This window comes from Protopterus annectens, chromosome 1.part1 (assembly GCF_019279795.1).
Source record: "Protopterus annectens isolate FY-2018-M chromosome 1.part1, PAN1.0, whole genome shotgun sequence".
NCBI lineage: Eukaryota > Metazoa > Chordata > Ceratodontiformes > Protopteridae > Protopterus > Protopterus annectens.
The window spans coordinates 1,268,718,501-1,268,744,466 of NC_056726.1; the positions used below are offsets into that span (position 1 = coordinate 1,268,718,501).

The following is a 25,966-nucleotide window of genomic DNA, read 5'->3' on the forward strand; positions in this document are numbered from 1 at the left end:
TAGGCTATCTGCCCTGGGGCATTTGTAAGCCTAGCCATAGTGATGTGGCTTTCGTCACCCCATGAAATGGTACAAAAATGCACAGAATAGATTTAGAATACTGTGCCTCTGTCTAGTAGTGACACAGTGAAGGTCCCCTTATATAATAGAATTAGTTTACTGTGCCCCTGTCTAGTAGTGACACAGATGTGACCCCTGGGGTAAACTTACGATCTCCCATCCACTCATCAAGATTTCTCTTGAAGAGAGTCAGTGAGGGGCTCTGCCTAACATGAACTGGGATCTTGTTCCAGAGCATGGGAAGCCTCTGGGTTATGAATCTATCCCTCCAGCATGTCCTATTCATACTTGTGCAGAGGTTTAAGTCTTTAGCTCTCGTGGTTCTGATGGATTTCGATTTTTTGAGGTGGAGCATGTCCATCAGTTCCTGATTGGACATGGCCTTGTACGTCAGGCAGAGATCACCTCTGAGAAGGCGGTATGCTACTGAATAGAGCTGGAGTTTCTTTAGTCTGGCAGAATAAGACATATGTTGGAGACCCTTGATCCTGTTGGTGAGGTACTCTTGTGGTCTCTCCAGCTGTTGCAAATGCCGGGTGAGGTACATACCAAATGGGGCATTGTACTCAATCATGGGTCTGATGAGGGAGGAGTATAGGGGTACAATGACATCCTTGGATCTGGATGTGAATCCCTTCATGATAAGGTGTGCAAGGTAGAATGTTTTTCTAACCACTTTGACAACGTGGGTGTTAAATGAGAGGTCGCTGTCGACTTGGGTCCCTAGGTCTCTGATTACTTTTTCCGTACTCAGTGGGTTGCTGTCTATGTGATAATTTGTGGGTACTTTGTTTTTCCCAAAGGGGATGACTATACATATTTTGGCATTTAGTTTAAGGCCATGACTCCGGCACCAGTTGTCCGTTTCTGTGAGGCCTTTTTGTAGGATGTATGTGTCCGCTGGTGTATCGACTATGGCGCCTAGTTTGCAGTCATCTGCGAACTTTGTCAGCCACAACCCTCCCATGTTTGCTTTAACATCTGAGAAATAAATGTTATATGTGTATACAAATTTAGCTGAGGAAAGTAAAAAGAATGATAATGTCTGACAGACAGGCTATCCTACATATCAAGGCGGGCATATTTTTTCATCATGAAAGATGCATATTTCTGTATCAGTCCGTCTTATTCTCACTAAATTATGCATACTTCCTGTGCTAACTAGCCTTACATAATGCATCATTTCCACAGCTCTGGCAGTAGAGATCAGAGCTAATCTGCTTGTGTTCCATATGCTCACCGACATAAGGTTAGTAATCCGGAAGTCATAACTTCTTAAAGGTAAAATAGAATCAAATTCTAAGAGACTCAAGCCTATCCACCTACACCTTCCAACTGGGAGACTTTCCATCTTTACTTTACATATATATATATGTATGTATGTATAGCTAATTATCAATCTATCTAGATAAATATAGATAAGTTACATTCTACTTGCCAAAAGACAGCTTGTCGAATGTGAAAAAAAAAAAAAAAAGCTGGTACAGTTGATTGAAAATCAGCTGATTGACAGTACTGGCTTTTTTTTCTGTACAAGGTTAATATACAATGGGGGTCAGCTATTTAGCAGGAGGTTAGAGTGCAGAGAAATTTGCAGCCCACCCACAAAAACGTTTTTATTTTCAATGGGTAGTTGTTTGACCTATTACAGTAAACTAGTTATCTTTCAATGTTTTACAATGTCGATTTAATCACATGATCTTTCTCTCTCTCTCTCTCTCCCTCTCTCTCTCTCTCTCTATATATATATATATATATATATATATATATATATATATATATATATATATATATAGACAGATACATGCATACAAATATATATATATATATATATATATATATATATATATATATATATAGACACACTAATCCAGGATCACACATGCTTAGTGAAGAAGTGCATACATCATCTTCAAGGCAGAGGGGTCTCACTGTTTATCAAAACAGCATGTCCTGATTGCTGACCTTATGCCCATGACTACATGAAACACGGGCTACATCTCTTACCCTAATAGCCCAAAAGGTGCCCCAGTAACTAATGTCTACCTTTTTAGACTTAACGCATAAGTACAATTTGAATCTGTATCCCTTCAACCTAGGGATTCTGAAATCTTAGAATGTGTACATAGACTGCTCATTTTGGTTAATACCCAGCTCTAGTACCTTGGAACTTCAGTAAAAAGTGCAATGCTGTTGATAGAGCTATGTTCAGATCAGATGTACAGTACAGTAAGTACTTCATGAGTATTTCTATCCAGATATTAAAAGAATAGGAAAACCTTCTGATGAACAATGAAGGAAGAAATCATTATGTTACATCCAGCTTTGACATCTTTGAAGCATTACAGTTCATGCATTGTAACATGATATTACCCATTCAGACTTACATGATCTCCTCTCCTGAACTTTGGTCTGTCTAATGCAGTTGGCCACCTGAGTATCAGAATTTCTGTTTATCCGAAAAAGTCTGCTGTGCCTTAATGAGTCTGGATAGCACATGTGAATGATACAACTATGCAAACAGAAAGAGAGAGAAAGAAAAAGAAAATAAAAAAGGCATTCATTTGCCTTCAAGATACAAAAAAACGATCATTACTGTTCATATTCCGAATGACATACAGATTCCTCTACGGAATATTTTATAGCCTCTATCCTTATTACTTTAAATCAGTTGTAAATTTAAACTTTTCAGCAATACTACATAAACAATTTCAAATGATACTTATATAAGGTTCATAGCTTCATAGGTAAGTACTAGATCAGCTGTCATTGTGTGCTATTTTAACCTAGCCAATATCCTTTTCAAAGTTGAGAGTTAAACCCTGTACCTTGTGACTGTCAGGTAAACACTTAACCATTATGTGACCCCACAACATCCAACCCTTTAGGCTTTGACTCCTTGGTTCTGCAGTATTTGATTGATGATATTCTGGCCATTCTTACTTCTCTATCAAGATTGACCTTTATGCCATCTCTGGTTATCTGCCCCTAGATCCCCCCATTCTACCCTACCTGAAGAGAAACAGTTTTTGAAAGTAGTTTTATATATCTGTCCACCTAGAAGGCAGGTGCTAAACATTTAGATATTCAGCGTACAGTGCAATACTGAGACATTTCATTCTAAAACATTTGCCTGAGAACAGAATTTATATGGTTTCTTTTAAAATGTTGATATAGTTTGTAAAGCGGTATCTACTCTAGCATTGTGGATATCATATTCTAACCCATGGGTATGGCCAAAGGCATTCTTGTGGACTACTGTTGACCTTGGCTCAATAATGAAATTGGGTAACTATAGGGTAAGCATGGGTAACCTGGGTAGTGTGGTCAGTGGTCATTAAATTACATACAACAGACAAAAGAATGGCTTTCATCCAGTGCAGAGCTCTGGCATGGCAAAAAATCAGGAAAAATTTCAGTAAATTCTCTTATATCCCAACAAGGTGTCAATGCACATCAGACAATCTAAGAAGAGAAGCGTGGTCAGAGAGTCAGAAGAAGAACTTCCTACTCTGACATTTAATGCAGATGTTTAATGTTCTGAGCTATTAATGAGTTTCTGTAGTTAAGGGTACAGTGATTGATTCTTTCCCTTTCAATTTGCCCACTGTGTCTTTTTGAGCAAGTCACTTAACCAGAGAAATTGCCTGAAAAGAGACAAGTCTCTCCACTGGGCATACTTTGTAAAAATTAAAATAATAAAACAATTGTCCTCTCCAACAGGTGTGGGACAAAAGAAACCTTTAAAATCATTGAACCTAAGGAATTCCTGATGTGCACATCTTTATCGTGGGGACAGGGCATCCTACCTTTTTATTGTGTGGAGCACACAGTGAACAGTAAATGGTTCATGGCTACTATCAGCAGGTGAGGATTACATACTCTTTAGGCATAGCAGTGGGCATCCATGCCATGGCGGTAAGAACTAATAGTCATGTTCATCCCAGGCATTACACTGGATACTGAACATTGTGCAATTCCCAGACATGGCAGTAAGTAATGAGGGTTTCACACATCTCAGGTATGGTGGTAGGCATTGAAAGTTAGGTATATCGAGGGTCAGGATCTTCACAGGCATTGCACTGGGCACTGATGGTGTCACATGTTCCAAGCAAGGAGGTAGGCAACGAGCAGTGCATATCTCACAGGCATGATGGTGAGCATTGAAGGTCATGTACATCTCAGACATGGCTGAAGGCATTCAGCTGCACACATTCCAGGCAAGGCAGTGTGCACTGAGCATTACATATATCCCATATATGATAGTGGGTTCTGAAGGCAGTGTACATCACAGGTATGTCAGTGGGTACTAATGGTTTCATATCCCAGGTATTGAATTTGATACAGAGGGTCTCATATAATCCATGCATGGTGAATGGTGCCAATGGCTGCCTACTTACTAGGCATGGCAGTGGGTACAGAGGTCTGCATATCTCATAGGGTAGGTAATGGGCAGTAGAAAAAGATGTTAGCGTTTCTCCAGAAAAAAAAACAGGCAAATCAATCAGTTTATCAAAAAATATATAAGCATGCCTTTTTGTAACAATATGATGATAACCTTTATGAAAGTGACTTTAAATTAACAATTACATCCATGCCACTTAAAAGAAGTATATGCTAATGTATTTATGCTGAGATTGCACAACTTCTATTAATGACATGATAATAGTCACTTATGGAAAGATTTTATTTGTCATATGATAACTGTGTAAAAATAGTGGCACTGTTTATGCTGATATGTGCAATAATATGCAGCTATTTTGTTACTAGAAAATTACTGGTATTCTTAATGCCCATACACTTGAACTAAAAAACGAATATGCCCTTAAAATGACTGCTGGTATATGTTGTGCTTGCCTTGCCATTTAGTGTCTGTGGATATGTTAGTAGGTCAATCTTTTGCACTTGTGTGTGCCTTACAGTACTTTTATAGTCAGTGCTCACTGGTGTGTGCCGAAACTTGGCAGTTGTACTGTCACTTTTCCCCTGTGGCAAGATACCTCAGTGAAACCTATTACATCTGTCCTTACTGTTAAACATGATGACTGTTCCACAAGGAACACACGGACATGGGAAAATGCTTCCATGACAGATGTTGTACTCTCCAAGTCCTTTCCACTTATATTCCTTTGAGACAGTAGTCTGGAAATCTCTTATTTCAAAGAACTGAGGTTAAAACAGACACAATATTTTAAGATTCTGTGCTTAATTATAAGGAATATTTCTGCAAAGCAGCTGCAGATTTAAATATCAAAGTCTCAGTATTAGAAAGGAAAAGTGTAAAATAAAAGCAGAATGGTACACCCACCTTCAACACCCATCCCATGGTCATTCATGCCACTGTACCAGTGATGTCAGATTAAAGATCATCTTGGCACAGAAAAGGTCAGTAGAAGAAGGGAGACATATCAAAGTTGGATTTTGTGTGGAAAACTGAGTAAAATATAATGGGTCAGATTCATCAACGTCTACACTCAGTGTACATTAATTGTACATTATCTGTATTCAAGAACATCCCTACCTCATTTTTTGTTCATTCTAGTCACTCAAATATTTAAGACTGCAAGAAAATCAGTAGGAAATTAAGAGGAAGAAAAGTGAGTTACGCTTGTGTTGTATGTTCACTCAGAATGGTGTACACGTAATGTACATGTAATGTAGGCATTCATGAATACCATGGAATGGCTGTTGAGAATATTACACTTCAGGAAATATATCTGTGGCATAAGAAGTGGTAATTATGTAAGCAAGGGAATCAGACAGCGTAAATCATCAAGGCATTCCTGACATGAAGGGTGGTGCATGCACTTCCAATGCTGAACCTCTGCAGAGCCCAACAGGGGGTATGTGTTCCATTGTATGAGAGAGGCAGAGAGTGAGAGAGAGAGAGAGAGAGAGAGAGAGACAGAGACAGAGAAACAGTCAAGCAAACAAAAATAATTTTCTGTAACTAGAGAGTGGCTGAAAAGGGTCGGTCTAATTGAGCTTATGTGTTCAGTAAAACAAATACATGAATGAATTAATTAATAACTAAGTAAAGGACACAAGCATCTGGACTAAACCCAGGAGACTGAAGCTGTGAACTAGAAAATGTAATAACTGAGTTAATGTAAAGGAAATGAAAACACTACCTCAAATCATTACTCCACCCTCCCCAACCCCCGCATGAAATCATTACTCCACCCTCCCCAACGCCCGCATGACAACCAAACCAATAGCTCCCACTACATGCATCCATTTGGCTCTTTTGTTCCCAAGTGAGAGCCATATTCACTCCAAGCCAGACAAAAGACTTACAGAAATTTGTTTTCAGGCTGACATACAGCTTTAATAGACCATTCATTCTCCTGGGGCAAAAGTCAGGTGTAACGGAGTGACCACTTTAGAAGTCATTCAAATCTCAGCTAACCCCATTATGATGTAGCTGTTAAGCTTTGCCTGATGCCATCATCCTAGAAGGAATTCTAAGGCAAGCCTTTACCCTCTCCTAGACTGCCTCTAGTCTTATGTGGTGAGTGCTTTTTTATAGGTTCATAGGTGTTTACTCGGCTAATGACCAAATGGCCTTTTTAAGCCTAGCCATGCATCCCAAATTTCTGACAAGTTCTGGTACCCTTGATAAGTGTAAGCAGGGGCGTAGGAGATGAAACATTTACAAGCAGGGGACTGAGAGATGAACCATTTACAGGTTGGCTGTGTCCATAAGAGACATAGGTGCTAAACCAGGGATGAATTTCCTGTTACCCATCTAATTGTCCAAGTTACACTTGAATTGGTTTAAGAAGGAACTCTGCTTCACATGGATAGGGAGTCTGTTCCAGAGACAGGGTAGTCTTTGGGTACATACCTGTCTCCCCAGGAGGTCCTATTTATATCACAGGCAAAGTTTAAGTATTTAGAATGAGTAATTCTGGTGCTGTTTGTTTTGCTGATATGCAGGAGGTCCATCAGAGTGGGGTCTGAGAATGCCCTGTATGTCAGGCATAGATCGCCCCTCAACAGCCTGTAGGAGATGGAATACAGGGATAGGGTCTTGAGGCAGTTTGCATAGGACATATTACTTACGCCCTGTATTCTTTTAGTGAGGAACCTCTGTAGACATTGCAATTGTTGGATATGCCTGGTTAGTTACATACCAAAGGGAGCATTGTACTGAATGATAGTTCTGATGAATGCTGAATACAGTGGAACAATGACTTCCTTGGACCTAGATGCCATGCCTTTGTTTATAAGTTGCGCAACATAGAATGATTTCCTCACCACAGTAGACACGTGATGTTCAAAGGCTAGAGTAATGTCTATGTGTGTCTCCAAGTCCCTGACTATTGGGTTAACTCTTGGGGGTGTGTTGTCATTATGATAGTTACCAGGGATGGATGACTTCCTGAAGGATACTATTATGCATTTCTTGGCATTTAGTTTTAGTCCATGGCTCTGACACCAGTTGTTTGTCTGAGTCAGCCCTTCCTGGAGAACATTTGTGTCAATGTGGGATTTAATGACAGCTCCTAATTTGCAATCATCTGCATATTTAGTCATCCAGAGACCATTTACATTGGCCTTGACTTCAGAGAAGTAAATTCCAAAAAGGAGTGGTCCAAGGATTGATCCCTGAGGCACTCCACTTGTGACTGGCTTCTTTGTAGAGATGGACTCCCCAATTTTAACTTCCTGGGTTCTCTCTGTGAGCCAGTTGACTATCCAGTGGGTGACATACAGGTTTGTACCTAACCTCTTGAGTTTGTCAACAATTACCAAGTGGGGTATTGTGTCAAATGCCTTGGCCAGGTCAATGTAGGCAGTGTGAACCATTTTGCCCTCATCCATTGCTTTGGAGACCTTCTCAAAGATGTCCACCAGTCTGAGTATGCATGATCTGCCCTTGATGAAACCAAACTGGGCTGGGTCCAGAGTCTGGAAGTTTACTATATCATTATTGATTATTTCCATGACTTTACATATAAGACTAGTGAGACTTATGGATCTGTAGTCTCCAGGGTCTATAGATGGCCCACCTTTGTGCAGAGGGATGACTGTTGAAGTACTCCATTCATGAGGCATGAAGCGTGTTTACAGGCTACAGTTAAATAGAAATTTCAGGGGCCTGATAGGTCATGTTTCATGCTATTTAGAAGGCATCCTGGGATACTGTCTGGGTCCACTGATGCAGTGTTCTTGGCCTTAGAGAGAGCATTAAGGACCTGTTGTCTAGTGATAGCAGTGAGAGTTCTATATATTTCCTGATGGAAGGAGGGGGAGAGAGGGGTAAAGTTAAAGCTGAGTTTATTGGCCAGTAGGTTTGCTATATCTTCTGGATCAGTATAGCTGGCTACATTTATAATGAGTTCTCCACACAATTCGGTATTGTCTTTGAGGTTGTAGATATAGCTAAAGAATGCCTTGTGGTTGTCCTTGGCCTGGGAGGCCAAACTTACTTCAAATTTGGCTTTGGTAGACTTTATTTGCCCTCTGGTTCATAGGTTCATAGGTTCATAGATTGTTTGCTTAATGTGATGAGTCCTTTTATCCTTCTGGTTGCTGCACCTCCTAATTATTGCCATGATTTTCTTCCTTCTGTTATATGTTGATTTTGTGATTCTACCAGGGTGGCTTGTTTGTTGAGTTAGTTCTATACTTCTTCCTGGTGGGTACAGCTTCTTCTGTTCAGCTATTAACCTGCTTGTATAGGGTTTCTGTGAACAGTTCTGCATAGACAGCGGTGTTCTCATGGTTTCTGGGAGCTTTAAATTTTGCTAGGTTATTACTTACTAGAAAGTTAGCCTTAAAGTATTTCCTGAATATTCCAGGGTTAGCTGGGGGTCCAGGTTTTATTTTTACTTCAAAGGAGACCATTTTGTGGTCTGATCTTATGAGAGAAGACATTACACTAGGGGATGAGCAGCACTATCCCATATTAGTGAGGACCAGATCCAGTATGATTGCACCCCTGGTTGGTGTATTGACAATATGGTTCAGGGTGTTTGTGTTTTCAAAATCTAGGAATCTCTGTGCCTGTACGTTTGGTGTCATATAGGATTCCCAGTTAATAGTGGGGTAATTAAAGTCACCAATGAGTTTAGTACTGGGTTGGATGGCAAGTGTTTCCAATAAGTCTAAATACATGGTATGGGTTTCCGGGGTCATAGAGAGGGACCTATGGCTTGCAAGGAATGGGTATTGGAATTTGCCCATGGTAATTTGAACATGGTAGTGCAAGTGCATTGTCATGTTTGACCAGCCTTGAGGTATATTTATTTTTGATGTAAATCAAAACACATCCACCTTTATTCCCTGTCTGTGTAGTAGCCGGTCTAAATGTGTGGAAGGCATTATAACCTTGCATTGTCTGTGTGCTCTCCACAACTTTAAACTGTATCTCAGTGGCTGCACAGATGTCAGCATTCTTTAGGGTGGAGACAGCTTCTAGGGAACAGAGTTTTTTGCTTAGGCTCCTAGCATTGAGCACTAATACCTTTAGATTTCCTTGGTTTTGATTTGCTATGTTGGAAGTACTTTCAGTTTGGCATTGCTTAAAAAAGGCACTATAGGGGAAGACAATGTTTTAGCTAATGTTCAAAAGCCTAGAAGGGAGAAGTGTAGACCATCCCTGGCAAAGCAGTGTGGTCTGCTGGCCATCTCCTTCCATGCTGACAAATATTGCACCCCCTTAAAATGACACCAGAAAGTAAGCCAATTATTAAAGTCATTCATCTTTTGTTCATATTGTGGCATCATGCTTGGAGAAGGTAAAATGCTCCTCAGTGCTAGGTTCATACTAGCCTGAGACACATATTCCAAGAGATCCCTGATGTCTCTCTTCATATAGTCTATGTAGGTACATCTCATTTCATTTACACCCCATGGACTATGACTGAGTCATACTGGTAGTTGTGGCCCAATGACCTGAGTACGTGCTTAATATGGGAGATCCTAGCCCCTGATAAGCAACAGACCATGACTTTTTCCTTACTCAGCCTGATGAGAGGGACATCGGTGTGTCTCGCAATGGAGTCTCCAGTCACCAGAATGTTGGATTGTATAGTGGCTTGCCATATGGGCTTAGAACTAGGGGCTCCATGAGATGTGACTATATGTGTTGATGTGGGTGTTGTTTTGAAAGAGTACATTTTGGACTGCTGAAGGTATTTGTTATGGGTATTTCATCTAGGAGGTCATTGGGGTTGAGGAAGGTTACATTTAAGTGCCTCAGCATATGTGGGTCTATATGTCTGCTTTAAATTGTATGTGATAGGTGCAGCATGTGTACTACTAACAACCTTATTGACATTAGGAGCACTTTTATGTGATATCTTTGCCTCCATTGACATTGAGTAAATACATCTCTCGCCTACCTTACCAGTTTGTTTGACAATTAACTGGTTGTCAGTAAACATGAGGCAATTTCTATATTGTCTCAGGATGCCCATATCCACCAAGCTGGCAATGGAGATAGTGGGAAAGTTCATATCTATGGCAACAGACCCTTTTTATTGACAAGACAGTTGGAGTGAGAATATAAAGCAATGTCAGCAGTATCAGGTTTGCAACTCTGGGGACAGTGCTTGTCACTGGAAAACTAGTTGTCCTGTGTGCAACTAGGTATTGGTGAAATTTCAATTGTGCTTTTACAGGAAATATGTCACTCAAGGTGTCTGTGTCTATACAGGGCACTGCCAAACACTTGAGGGGAAACTAATAACCCTGAAAATTTAAGGATGAAGTATTTAGACAGATATTCTGAAATTAGAAATAAATTAAGCAATACTTTGTGATAACAAAGAATTAGCTTGTCAAGAGTGATAAAAATGGGGGAGTCGCATGAATGGCTCCTGCCTGGCTACTACAAGTGCTGGTCTCACCACAGCTTCACTCTCCGGGGATGCAATGCTCCTTTGCTTCTTCTCTAATAAGAAGCAAAACATTAGCACCAACGCCAAGATGGGAAGCAGGCTACAGCCTGTTTGGTGATCCACGGTCTTGTCCCAGATGATGCAAGGGTCTTTAGGCTTGTTGCAGTCTTTTTCTGGTAGATGCCTTGAATAGCAACCAGACCAATCAGGAGCATCAAGCACAGACACTCACTACCCAATCAGTCAGGAATCAATGCACTCTGCTCCTTCTCTCATCAGGAGCAGAATATAAGCACAAATTCCAAGCTGTCACTTATGAAGCAGTTATAAGGCTTTCTGGTGATCAGTAGTCTCCAGGAAATAATGCCCCTGTGCTCCTTCTCTGACCAGGAAAAAACAGAAGCACTAATCCCAAGATGGCTACTGAGAGGTACAATGTGGGCTCTCCAACAATTGAATTTGCAATAGATGTTGCAGATTTTAATGATAATGTAGAAAAAGATGGTTAATATCCTGAGCACTGCAGTGTGCATTAAGCAGTTAGATATGAAGAGGGGGTAATGTAAGCTTTAGCTGTCTATGTGGAAAGTCACTAATTTTAAAAAAACAAGATAGATTGAAATGGGGTGGACACTTTGTATTCTGGTTCTAAGGACTACAGTGGGATGGCCAATAAATTTCAATAGTTGAAATGGAGTGAATTCACAAAATGATAATTTTGTGCTTACTCACAACATCCAATGAAAGGGGAGAGGGAAGGATATATGTGGTCAAATTAATGTGAGGGGCAGGAAACTAGAAAGAGGGTTGAGTTTAAGAACACAACAGCATCAGGTTGGAAAAGTGGGTAAAATTTCTGTGTGACTCACAAGTCACAGCTGTGGTCTCTTTCCTATTTTTAATATGCAATTAAAATCAGACTACAAGTAAAACACAGTGTAAAGAAAACAAATCACAACATATAAAATAGCAGAAGGCAGCAAAGTAATACAAAATACAAGAAAGCAAAACCAAACTAACCTTTCTCTCATAGCAAGTTGTATTAGAGTCTGGGTGAGCTTTTCCAAAAAAGTCAAGAAATGTCTGCTATAGCTGAGTTTTAATGTTACCATACCTTTTCAGTAGATGTTAGCACAGCAGCCTGACTAGCCATCTCCCTCAATAGGATGAAGTAACCAGTATTGACCAGGCTATCGCATCCTCCTCTGCCTGTTCCTTCCCTTGCCCAAATTATAGTTAGGGCTATATCCCTCAACACCACAAGGCCAGGCTGAACAACTTATAATTAAATTATATTTCATAGGTTCATAGGTTCATACTAGGCTATCTGCCCTAGGGCATTTATAAGCCTAGCCAGAGTGTGTTTGGCTTTCGCCACCCATTTTAAATTAATTTTGCTATGCCTTTTTTTGAGGTTAGTATACTGTGCCTCTGTCTAACAGTGACACAGAAGTGATAGCCGGGGTAAACCTACGATCTCCCATCCACTCATCAAGATTCCTCTTGAAGAGAGTCAATGTGGGACTCTGCCTAACCTGGACTGGGATTTTATTCCAGAGTGAAGGGAGCCTCTGGGTTATGAATCTGTCCCTCCAGCATGTCCTATTTATTTCAGTGCTGAGGTTCAAGTCTCTCGAGCGCGTAGCTCGATGGGATTTGGATTTTCTGAGGTGCAGCATGTCCATTAATTCCGGGTTGGACATGGCTTTATACGTCAGGCATAGATCGCCTCTGAGCAGGCGGTATGCCACTGAGTAGAGCTGGAGTTTCTTTAACCGGGCAGCATATGGCATCTGTTTGAGCCCTTTGATCCTCTTGGTGAGGTACCTTTGGGGTCTTTCCAGTTGCTGCAGGTGTCTGGTAAGGTACATCCCAAAAGGGGCATTGTACTCAATTATGGGCCTGATGAAGGATGAGTAAAGAGGTACGATGACCTCCCCTGATCTAGATGTGAATCCCTTCATGATTAGGTGGGCTATATAAAATGTTTTTCTAACCATTTTGGTGCATAGTTCAAGAGAGCTAAATATACTGCCTACTTCTGTTAAAAGACTGAGACCAATGGGAAACTGACCAAAAGTACATGTAAATCTGTCAAATTTCACTGATGATTTAGCAGTTTAATGCTCTAAATATAACATGGGCTGTGATATATATATATATATATATATATATATATATATATTTTTTTTTTTTTTTCTTTTTAAACAAAGTATTTAAAGTGGTAAACAAAGTATTTAAAGTGGTTATTTGTGTGTTTGTATATGTTTGTGTGTGTGTGTGTGGGGGGGGGGTCTTGTATATGGCTGCATGCTTGACAGTAACTCATTTTTAATCCTTTGTGGGTATAATAAAATTTTATCAAAAGGAAGCCAATTCAATCCTTGTGGCAGGTTTTACATAATTTATTCACGCCACTGCATATTAGTAACCATACAGCAATTTAACCACCATGTAGAAACAGAGGAGACCACGTAATGTCAGGAACAAAGGTACAAAATTATAGGTGCATGGGTAGACTTCAGGAAATTGACTAGAGAATGTATGACAGCCAACACATTGTAGAGGAAATTTGCTGGATGCAAAGGATATGATGGTGAGTAGTATGAAACAGACAGAGAGAGAAAGAGACAGATATATAAAAACAAGATACTGCAACAGTTTATGTATCAGCTGGCCCATGGATTCAGTGCAGTGCGGGCAGGCTGAGAGAAGATAGAAATAAAATGGACTACAGGAGTACACAATGACTCCATCATGGCAGGAGGAAGATGATGAAGGAGACTTATTTGGTGAGGAAATTAAAAAAAAAATATTATCAGGAGCATTAAGGATGTCTTCTGCAAGTATTGTTTTGAAAAGTGAAGCACTAATCCCAGCATTTTCCTTATGTATGTTCTGAGACGGATGTAGGAGAATGTCCTGTGAGAGTAGGTGTCATCAGAGTTACTGAAGAGACGCAAAAGGAGGACGTACCAGCATAAGAGCAAAAAGCAGCGAACTCATCTCAGCTACGCCCTGAATTCATGGTGGTTGATGTGGGTGTATGTAGGGGGACACAAAAGCAAAATTATGAGAAAGGTTTCTGATTCCTTGGCTACCAAGACTGCAGAATAAATTACCTTTATACATACATCAATGTGCATGAGAGAACTTCATTAAAGGCAATGAATAAAAATACCGTCTAACAACTTTGAACACTGCTGATGCTCTTAGGTCCTCACTTTGATGTCTTATTTATTGCCTATTAACCTGTGAATAGAATGGGAGACAAGATCCAGACACCAGGTGGTCTGTTCCACAAAGTTCTCAGAGAAGTATTTTATATAAAAACATATATAATGATATTCTTAGGATCATCTAAATTCTCATGTTTCCCCTCTGCAACATGACTTAAAAATCTGGCTAAGCATTTATGAAGTGTGGACACTCCAAAGAGGGGAAAGGTCTTAGGGGTGGAGACCCAAACCTCAGTTGGGGAAGGGGAATCAAAAAATATTCACATGAAACAAAGTTCATCCAAATCCATATTCAAGCACAGCTTGGATCTATGGATGAGAAGGATAAAATTTACCCCAGAACTATCCCCTGTACTACTAATGGACAAAGGCAGCTCCTAAATGCTTTACCCCATGCATGGGTCCTCTCAAATTATCTGTGGTATGACCCCAGTTATTATCATTTATGGGTAACATACAATTATTGACCATGGGATGGGTTAGGCCAATCTCTCACCAAATGGGATAGATTAATTCAAGCACAAGAAGAGAAATTGGCTAGGCTTAAAATGGCCCACAAGGCTAGCTAGCCTGGTATTTACCTAAGAACCTATAAGAAAACTCTGTTGTAGCATTTTGACAGATGCCGGAATTTCCTTGGTGCCCTACTTACCCTATTTCCTTGGTGGCTAAGAAACACATTGCTGAAGGAAACAGACAGGCACGTATGATGAGTCTGAGGCCACTCCATATAATGGATAGAATGTGAACACTTCTTGGCTTGAACCAACAGGAGGTGCTCCTTGAGTGACCGGACAAGGCTCCACCCCTTACCTCAGAAAGATGAACAATAAATGACAGATTATTGCCATTTCTTCCTGAATTGCTCCTCCGGATCTCAGACTCAACAATTAAACCTGCATTACCAGGTCTGCAATCAGGGCTTTACACTTCTGCATCATGGAGCCAGAACCTCAGAGCAGTAAGGTACACTAGACAGAGACCTCTGATAAGAAATGTAATCTGTTGCTGGAGTAGAGTGATATACCATGTGACACAAGAAAAAGTGCTGATAATGCAACTCCACAAATGATGTTAAGGAGGGAATCTGGACCCTTAAGGACATGTAGTCTGACATCTCTACTGTGCAAGCTGAAGATGAACAGTCAGGCTAGTAAGATATGTTAAATTAATTGGCTGTGGGAAAACATGTGAATGTAACTTCAAAGAAGGAAGAACTTGTCATCCCTGCTTGGTGTTGCAGCAGGATTAAATCACCCAGTAGTATATAACAGGTATGCACCAGATGCAGTCTTAACTGTTTCTCTACACCTTTATTCCTGACTTACATAACAGAATGACTGGCAAGTTAAAGAATATGAGAAGTAAAAACAGGGTAGTCAAGCTCAGTTAATGAGTGATTTAGTGAGAGACAGCAGAATGTGGTTATAACTGGGACTCTAACTCACTGGTGACTAGGACAGCATTACAAACATTCTTTTCTGAGATAGCCTCATTTGGAGGATCTGTATCATAGCAACAGCATTCCAAAATGATGGTAAGGTCAACCTTTTGTCACATAATGAAAAGGGTTGACAGTAATAAAATCCAAAAAGCAGTACTATAAGAAAAATTCAACAAACTCTCACAGTATTCAGATATTTGACAACGTTGCTCAACATCAATATATGCATTTTTTTAGGTTGATTAGGGGCTAAAGTGCTGGAGAACCTAGTTGGGAAGAAAGGGTTGTGAATGCTAATGCTCTCCCGCTCATCGCCGATAAGAGCTCTCTAAGGCAAACGTCTTGGGATTACAGCACTTGCATTGGAGACTGTGGGGAATGTACAACACCCAAGGAGGTGCATGCACTGTGGATGGACGTCAGGATGTGAGGAAGCACGCATTCACACTGGGTGCAGCATACTAGGAATTGCTCTATGCCTTCCAGTCAACAGTCTGTGGAGTTTCCTACAGAAAGTCTTCTAACCATCACTGAATGGCAGCCATGATCCCAATATCTTGACTTCCTCTCCCAGTATCCTAGGACACTGGAGCTTAGGAGGAACAAATGGGTAAATGGGATATAGAGATTTGATGGCCACAAGGTGGAGCGAACTGAAAAAATTTATAAAGAAAGTATCTCGTATAGTTCTTGGGACTCTCTGCCAGAGTGAGCATCCTTCAATCTACAGAAGATGCAAACAAGATATTAAAAAACAAAAAAAATGTATGCTGTGTTCTACAAAAGCAGACTTTTGCAACACATGCACACACAGAAGAAATAATCAAGACTTGGCCTAGTAGTTTATTTTACTGTTATTGATTTTACAGTCAAATAAACATATTAACTGAGTGTTACATTTATTCTGTTACCCTGATTCCACATACAGTGAATTCTATGCAGCAGATGTTTTAATTACAAAATGTCTGACTTGATTAGGCCTCTCCTGAAACAGGTATGAGCCTCCTCAGGTGGGCTACTGATGCAGTATCATAACCTGAAATAGGTATGGGACTCCTCAGGTAGGCTACTGCCACCGTATCATAACCTGAAACAGGTATGGGCCTCCTCAAGTAAGCTACTGCCACTGTATCATAACCTGAAACAGTTATGGGCCTCCTCAGGTAGGCTACTACCGCCATATCACAAATGCTAAAATAACAGAAATAGTGAAATCTTAATTCAAGTAATCCAGTACTCTGTGGCGTAGGAAACATGAATTTCCTGCTGCTATAACAGGAGATAAGAGTGGCAATATCATTAGAGATGACAGAAAGCATAAAAAAAGTATGTCAGCAAAAAAGAATGTGATATGTTGTCTTAAGGTGCTAATGTGAATACAAGTACATCAGATGAGTAGGATAAATTATGAATTAATGGCATAAATCATTTCTAGATGGAGGACAGGGAAAAATGGTCTGGAAACCTGATCCAACATAGCGAGATAAGTACAAAAGTAGAAACAGAACAATGGGACAAGGGACAGACAAATAGTGGAAGCAAGGGATCCCCTTTACTTTACCGAAACACTACATCACCGACTTTCATATGAATGAGCCGACAGCACCAAAATGACAGAACACTGACCGCTCAACACACTGACGGAAAACAGACAGTGAATAACCTGTTGGCCAACCCAACAACCACACAACAATGCCAGCAAACAAAACAAACCCACATGGGGGGGAGGGGGGCTGCAGTTCCCCACACCCCTTAACTAAATATACTAACTCTGAGATCACACTACCGTGGAGTTAAAGGGCAAAGGTTGACATGCTGGCCAAGCACTTCATTACTGTCCATTTTCTGTCAGTGTTCCATGCAGTGGGGGTTCTGACATTTCGGTGTTGTCGACACACTCATATGAAATTTGGTGATTTTGGTATTTCAGTAAAGTGAAGAGCACCCAAACAGAGACAGAAGGACGGCAGAACTAAGTTATCAAAGTAGAGCCCAAACAGGCTGTGGCTGTCTGAAGATGAAACAAAGAGGCAAAGATATGGCACAACATGTGGATGAGATTTAGAGTAGAGGCAGGGTTGCAATTTTTAAGATGTTTAATTTAAAGAGCTGTTATTAAATGAATATGCTTTAAGCAGAAGTTCTACATATTGCAATCAATAATGAAAAATAGCATATTATCACATGTTACAACATTACATTTCTGTAAGGACAGCTTCTATAAAGTGAAAAATAAAGACCCCTAAAAAGTTTTCAATAATAGCACTATCAAAATGTAGAATACAACAACTTAATATACTTTTAAGAAATAAGGCATTTTACTGCAAATTGCTAAGTGGTACTATAAATAAAATGTAAAGTACAAATGAAAATCATGGATGAAACGGAGTAAGAAGCAACAAAACAGAAAGGGAAAATAAAGTTGTAGATGGAGCTTGAATGCCTGACAGATATGAATTTTGGCTGTACAAGCATATTTTGCTTAATGCAGCATAGTCATTTATTCAGTAGTTAATCACTTAATTAAGTTTTGATTGCAGCATAAGAAGCCATAGGAAATACTGGTGTATTCATAATGAAGTGATATGCTTAAAAAGTACAGGTGCCCTTTCTTTAAGAAAACGCTTCATGAGCACAGAGTGTGAAAAAAATAGAAAAGGGATGAAAGAGTAGAACATGTAGAGGCAAAATAAGGTAAAATAGAAAAGTTAGTTGAAAAGGAAAAAAATTAGTTCTTAAAGATGTGGAAAAGGAACTGGGAAAGAGGATTATAAATCCATGAGAATGATTTTTGGAAAGGACAAGGAGGAATAAATGTAACAAACAGAAGAGGTAGATGGGAAGTAGGATGTGAAAAGATGAGATTAGGAAACAAAACTCAGTGGTGAGAAGTCTAATGAAAAGTTGAGGTACATGTAAATTAGTAAGGTTAGGCATTGCAGTAAAATTAGTCCACAGGAGAGGAATCTGAGGATTCACATTCAAAGTAATGAAATGAAGGAAAAAAGAAGTGAAGGGTAAAAAGAGGAATACATAAAGGAGGTATAACATAAATGTTAGGCACACTAATTAAATATCAATAGAGTAATGAAAAGCTGAAAGAAAGGTGAATAATCTTTAGAACAAAAATAAAGTCTGGAGTAATGATGACACAGAATGTTAGGGCAGAGATGAAGGGCAATTTAATAAACCAAATGTATATATTGACATTTGTGTAACTAGCCTAGCCCCCTTAGGTAAAGATGAAAATCAGCTGTATGCATAATATTTAAGGCAAGTTGTATGCAGGAGAGGGGAAACTGTAATTAATGAGTAGTGGTTTTAGGATAATAAATTTATAGTTTCTGCAATCTCAGAAGGAAAAAGAAAACAAATGGAGTATATTAAGCTTTTAGTGATAGCCCGTTTATGTGTAGTAACTGGAACTGCATTGCATAAATGCTTTGCCAAAGGAAAACAAGGTTAAGGTGATTTTTTTGTGATATAGTGTGAAAAGACAATAAGGCAAGGACATTCAACTGCGTGGATGGATGAGGGTAGCCTTTTGGCAGGTGAAAAGCCAGTACTGTACCATTTTGTAAGGCATTTATTAGACATGGTAAGAGAGGGGAGGTTGGGGGAATGATACATTTTACAGAAAATATGATTACAGGTATAGGCATTCTCAGAGAAATGTTAGAAAATAGTGAACAGCCGTAAGTAAGCACCTTGAAGGAGAATAGGTGTGAAGAAGTGATATTATAATCATGGATCAAAAAAGTAAATGCAGTTTCAGTACTTTTACCTAAAATCATGCTACGCAGTCATCCTGTGACTGGATCAGCTGCTGCACTCTCATGTGCTGTGCTCTGACTACATTGTGCATTCGGTATCCTTATCTACAGTCATCCTGTGACTGGATCAGCTGCTACACTCTCATGTGCTGTGCTCTGACTACATTGTGCATTCGGTATCCTTATCTACAGTCATCCTGTGACAGGATCAGCTGCTGCACTCTCATGTGCTGTGCTCTGACTACATTGTGCATTCGGTATCATTATCTACAGGCATCCTGTGGCTGGATCAGCTGCTACACTCTCATGTGCTGTGCTCTGACAACATTGTGCATTCTGTATCCTTATCTACAGTCATCCTGTGACTGTATCAGCTGCTGCACTCTCATGTGCTGTGCTCTGACTACATTGTGCATTCGGTATCCTTATCTACAGTCATCCTGTGACTGGATCAGCTGCTACACTCTCATGTGCTGTGCTCTGACAACATTGTGCATTCTGTATCCTTATCTACAGTCATCCTGTGACTGGATCAGCTGCTACACTCTCATGTGCTGTGCTCTGACAACATTGTGCATTCTGTATCCTTATCTACAGTCATCCTGTGACTGGATCAGCTGCTGCACTCTCATGTGCTGTGCTCTGACAACATTGTGCATTCTGTATCCTTATCTACAGTCATCCTGTGGCTGGATCAGCTGCTGCACTCTCATGTGCTGTGCTCTGACTACATTGTGCATTCGGTATCCTTATCTACAGTCATCCTGTGGCTGGATCAGCTGCTGCACTCTCATGTGCTGTGCTCTGACAACATTGTGCATTCTGTATCCTTATCTACAGTCATCCTGTGACTGGATCAGCTGCTGCACTCTCATGTGCTGTGCTCTGACAACATTGTGCATTCGGTATCCTTATCTACAGTCATCCTGTGACTGGATCAGCTGCTACACTCTCATGTGCTGTGCTCTGACAACATTGTGCATTCTGTATCCTTATCTACAGTCATCCTGTGACTGGATCAGCTGCTACACTCTCATGTGCTGTGCTCTGACTACATTGTGCATTCTGTATCCTTATCTACAGTCATCCTGTGACTGGATCAGCTGCTGCACTCTCATGTGCTGTGCTCTGACTACATTGTGCATTCTGTATCCTTATCTACAGTCATCCTGTGGCTGGATCAGCTGCTGCACTCTCATGTGCTGTGCTCTGACAACATTGTGCATTCTGTATCCTTATCTACAGTCATCCTGTGACTGGATCAGCTGCTGCACTCTCATGTGCTGTGCTCTGAAAACATTGTGCATTCTGTATCCTTATCTACAGTCATCCTGTGGCTGGATCAGCTGCTGCACTCTCATGTGCTGTGCTCTGACAACATTGTGCATTCGGTATCCTTATCTACAGTCATCCTGTGACTGGATCAGCTGCTACACTCGCATGTGCTGTGCTCTGACAACATTGTGCATTCTGTATCCTTATCTACAGTCATCCTGTGACTGGATCAGCTGCTGCACTCTCATGTGCTGTGCTCTGACTACATTGTGCATTCGGTATCCTTATCTACAGTCATCCTGTGGCTGGATCAGCTGCTACACTCTCATGTGCTGTGCTCTGACAACATTGTGCATTCGGTATCCTTATCTACAGTCATCCTGTGGCTGGATCAGCTGCTGCACTCGCATGTGCTGTGCTCTGACAACATTGTGCATTCTGTATCCTTATCTACAGTCATCCTGTGACTGGATCAGCTGCTGCACTCTCATGTGCTGTGCTCTGACAACATTGTGCATTCTGTATCCTTATCTACAGTCATCCTGTGACTGGATCAGCTGCTGCACTCTCATGTGCTGTGCTCTGACTACATTGTGCATTCTGTATCCTTATCTACAGTCATCCTGTGACTGGATCAGCTGCTGCACTCGCATGTGCTGTGCTCTGACTACATTGTGCATTCTGTATCCTTATCTACAGTCATCCTGTGACTGGATCAGCTGCTGCACTCGCATGTGCTGTGCTCTGACTACATTGTGCATTCTGTATCCTTATCTACAGTCATCCTGTGGCTGGATCAGCTGCTGTGCTCTGACAACATTGTGCATTCGGTATCCTTATCTACAGTCATCCTGTGGCTGGATCAGCTGCTGTGCTCTGACAACATTGTGCATTCGGTATCCTTATCTACAGTCATCCTGTGACTGGATCAGCTGCTGCACTCGCATGTGCTGTGCTCTGACAACATTGTGCATTCGGTATCCTTATCTACTACCTTGACATCTCCTTTTTTATAATTACTGGAATAGAAATAATATAGCACTTTCCTGGTGTTGACTTTATATTACTACAAACTGACTTCTGCTAGGATGTTGTTTTCCCATTATTCTGGTGTGCCTAACAGATGCACATGATATAGTATTTGAATGTTTGTTACAATTCTTTGTGTATGCCCTTCTTGTACATTTACTGTAATGTATCATAAGTTACTTGCATTGATCATATTAACCAAGAAAAACATGTCTATAGTGGAGTAGTTATCTCCATGGGTAACCCTTGAGAAAGAGCAGTAGTTTACTAGTAAATAACTAGTAATAATAAATAAGTCAAATAAATGCATATTGTGTACATATTTGTTTTCACATCATAACGGTTATGTACAGGACAATTACTCTTTTCAGGAATTATCTGTCTTGTCTGCTCCTTAGTTGAAACCAGAAAGATCCTTTGCTCCATCTTACACATTTTTGAGCCTTAGAAGGTCTTTCATTAGTTACAATGAAAGCCAGCCCTTTATAGTGAACTATTGTAACTTAGCAGATTAACTACAAGAAACTGAGAGAAACAGGTTAATAAAGGAGTTGATGAATATGCAAAGGGTTCAGTCTAGGCACTAAAAACTAAAACCCACCACCCTAGCACCTTACAATTTCCCCACCAAATATCTAAAAATGGGTGCCGAGGTTATAGCCTATCCCATTTCCATACTCAGATAATGCTCTATCACAGAAGCATACGTCCGAACACAATGTAAAAAAATTATATCATACCACTACATAAATGAGGAAATAACACTGAACTTAGTAACTACTGCCCTAATGCTATCCTTCCTCCATTATCTAAAATCCTTGAAAACTGCAGTTAACACTTCACAAAAAATAACCTCCTTTCCCCCTCCCAATACAGATTACATCCCTATTATAGCACTGCTGCAGCCCTCCTGCATTTTGCTAATACCATCAATACCCATAGGAATGAAATAAGGCTAATAGCTGGCCTATGTCTAGACCTTTGCAAAGCCTTCAATACAGCAGCACACCACATCTTCCAATAAAAACTCTCAACTCCAGAATTCGATGTGACGTGTACTGCATGGTTTAACAGCTATCTTCCTAAGAGATCACTGTCTGTAAAATGGCACAAAGACTTGTACACTTTCCTTCAAGTCTCCAAAGGTGTCCCCCTAAGGGTCCATTCTTGGTTCTAGTCTTTTCAATATCTTTATTAACTAACTCCCAGATGTCTGCAAATCAACTGCAATAATTCAGTGCACCGATGACTCGACTCTCATTTGTAGTGCCCAAACCCTTAAGAGCCTGCATCAAATCACTCAAGAATCCTTCTCATCAGCCTGGTTAAATGACTCACAGCTTTTTTTTCTTAACCCCCAAAAATCAAACGTATTCTCTTTACCTGAAGATGTATCTCTGCCCAGAAACCCTCCTTTGATATTCTCTCAGCAAATAACACTAAAATTGAAATCATCCCGCATAATAAGCTGCTTGGCATCTGAATTGACAATAGCTTAAAATTTGATTACCACATCCAACATATAGTAAAGAAAACTCACCAGAAATTAGGTTCCCTCCATGTTATCAAACATTTCCAAACTGCTCAAACCAGGAAACACTTACCCTCTGTCCTACTACTCCCAATACTTCTCTACTCAGCCCCTATGTCACCGACTTACAAGTCTCCTAGGTCTCAAAGCTTGAACAAAGCTAACACAAAGTAGCAAAGTTTGCTATAATTCACCCACAAAAATCCCACCACTGCCTACCCCTCAAAGAACTAAAATCCATCTACACCACTTACCATCTTACTCTCAACTTGTGACTACTCATAACCTCATTTATAAATCTACAAACTATCCATTTCTGTCAACTCTAATCCAGCCATGGAAACCAAATTGATCCCTTCACTCAACTGAAATGCTACCCCTCAATGTCACTAAATCCAATACTAAAGCTGGTGACCATCTATTCTCAGACTACATCACCAAAGCATGAGGCACCCTAACTTTCCCTCTAAAAATAGAACAACATTTCACACATTTTAAACAGAAGCTAAAGTCACACCTGCAGTGTAGTCCAGGGAGGTGTGTCTCAGGTCATTTACACCCACATGGACAATGACAAAGTCATACTTGTAGTTGTTGTGGAGTGACCTGAGTGCGTGTGTTATGTGTCGGATTCTGGCACCTGATAGACAGCTGACTGTTCCCTTCTCCTTATTCAACCTAGTGAGTGGAACATCTGTGTGCCTCACTATTGAGTCACCTATGATTAGGGTGCTGGGCAAGGTGTTTAGCCTTAGGGTTTAGGTTAAGGGGCACACTGTGGAGGTGAGCTATGTGTCCTGTGGTTTGTGCTGTGTTGTGGTGGTCAAGTGCGTTTCTGTCTTGGAGGTCTCTGCTGTTTGGGTAAATTTCTATTGAGAGCCTCCGCAAAGGTGGGTGTGTGGTTTCTGTTTTTTATAACAAGCACACACACACAAACACACACACACACACACACACACACACACACACATACGAACACACCAATACACCAGGCATGCATGTGGATATTATATACACATCTACAAATGTGCTAACACTCATGCAAGGGCACATACATTCACATACACATGCATACACATCCACATCCACAACCACACACACACACACACACACACACACACACACACACACACACACACACACACACAAACACACACACACACACCCACACACACACACACACACACACACACACACACACACACACACACACACACACACACACACACACACACACACACACACACACACACAAACACACACAAACACACACACACACAAACACACACACACACACACACACACACACACACACACACACACACAGATGCACATCCACACACAGACACGAGGACAAATATACACACAAATTCACACACACATGCATGCTCATGTCCAAGCACACACATTCTTGCACATGCACACCCTATTGTCACACGCATACAGACATATACATACCATAAACACACACACACACACACACACACACACAAAATTCAAAATTGTTTTTTTTTTTTTTGGGGGGATGATATGTTGAGCACATTATTAGTTCCACACCAACAGCACCAGCAAAAGATTAGGACTGAACATCACATTCTGAAACTATGGGCAAGAAACTTTAACCACCGAGCCATCAGGTCATCCTGCATCAAGAATTGCTTATGATAGGCACGTGAAAACTTGTTAGCTCTACTTGATGTTACATGCTTCTAGCAAACCATCTGAATTTATTTTAATGACAAATGTGACTACCTCAGCTGGACTCTCAGGGGGTGCAGGTTGCTTGTATCCTTTAACACATAATAATTCAGGATGTGACAGCTTCCCCAGGATGTGCTATTCCAACAGCTACAATAACAAAGTGCCAATTACTGTAATTAGTTTCTTCAGTGCTGCACTCTGCAGTACAAGTGCCCTCTTTGAAATATTCTGCCTCCTCCCCTCAGAAACTTTCACTTTTCCTGGGGAGAGTTGATCACAGTCATTCTGTAAAACTGGCATCAATGTCATTTTGACGATTATAATAAAACCTGGCCACTAGATTTTTTAAATATTGTTTTTCTTCCCTTGTGTAATGTAATACAGTTCTAATGCTGTATAAATGCGCACAGACTACATAGGACAGGCAGGTAGACAGACATGCAGACAAATATTTAATGTACTTGTCCTTTAAAACTAAGACCTACTGAATGACAATAAGGCCATGTGTAAGCAGAGGTTGTCAGAAACACTCTAAGCACAAAGTATCAAATACTTTATTCCTGTGTTTTATATTCAGTTATATATGACACTGTGACAAATCAGTATTAAATTATGATAACTAGGGGAGTCTAGCGTGTGAGACTTGTGGAGTTTAAATGAGCAACACTAGCAGGAATCCTGGAGAATAAAGAAGAAGACACAGAGAAACGGATTACTTCTAGAAGACAGGAACAGCTCATTATATTTTCTTCATGTTATATTCTGGGTTGTTTCAGACAAGAAAGAAAATATAAATAAATCAGAAACTTACAGTCACAGCACCACCAAAGTCACACCATTCAAGTGACATTAATGCTTATTACTTTCTATAAAATGGGCAGTGACAGTAGTAAGGGCAGAAACATGAACGGGAAGGTAGGATTGGCACATGGATATATAAATGAAACTGAACACACTTAAAACTCAGTACTCTGTCTACATAGACTACATTTGAGAAAGCTCTCATATCTGCTGTCACTAGTTTTAGCATGCATTCATTGCCAGTGTTATTTGTGTCCTACTAG

At 40.4% G+C, this 25,966-nt stretch overlaps 1 protein-coding gene across 1 annotated transcript in view; it reads right to left on the bottom strand.

The window, feature by feature from the left end:
• The window catches only part of SHISA7 (shisa family member 7), a 1,851,055-nt gene that overhangs the window by 1,543,031 nt on the left and 282,058 nt on the right, over positions 1–25,966 (bottom strand). The window contains exon 2 of the mRNA XM_044081502.1: positions 2,448–2,572. The gene's annotated coding sequence lies outside the window, so the exon portion shown is untranslated. The remainder of the gene's footprint in view (positions 1–2,447; positions 2,573–25,966) is intronic.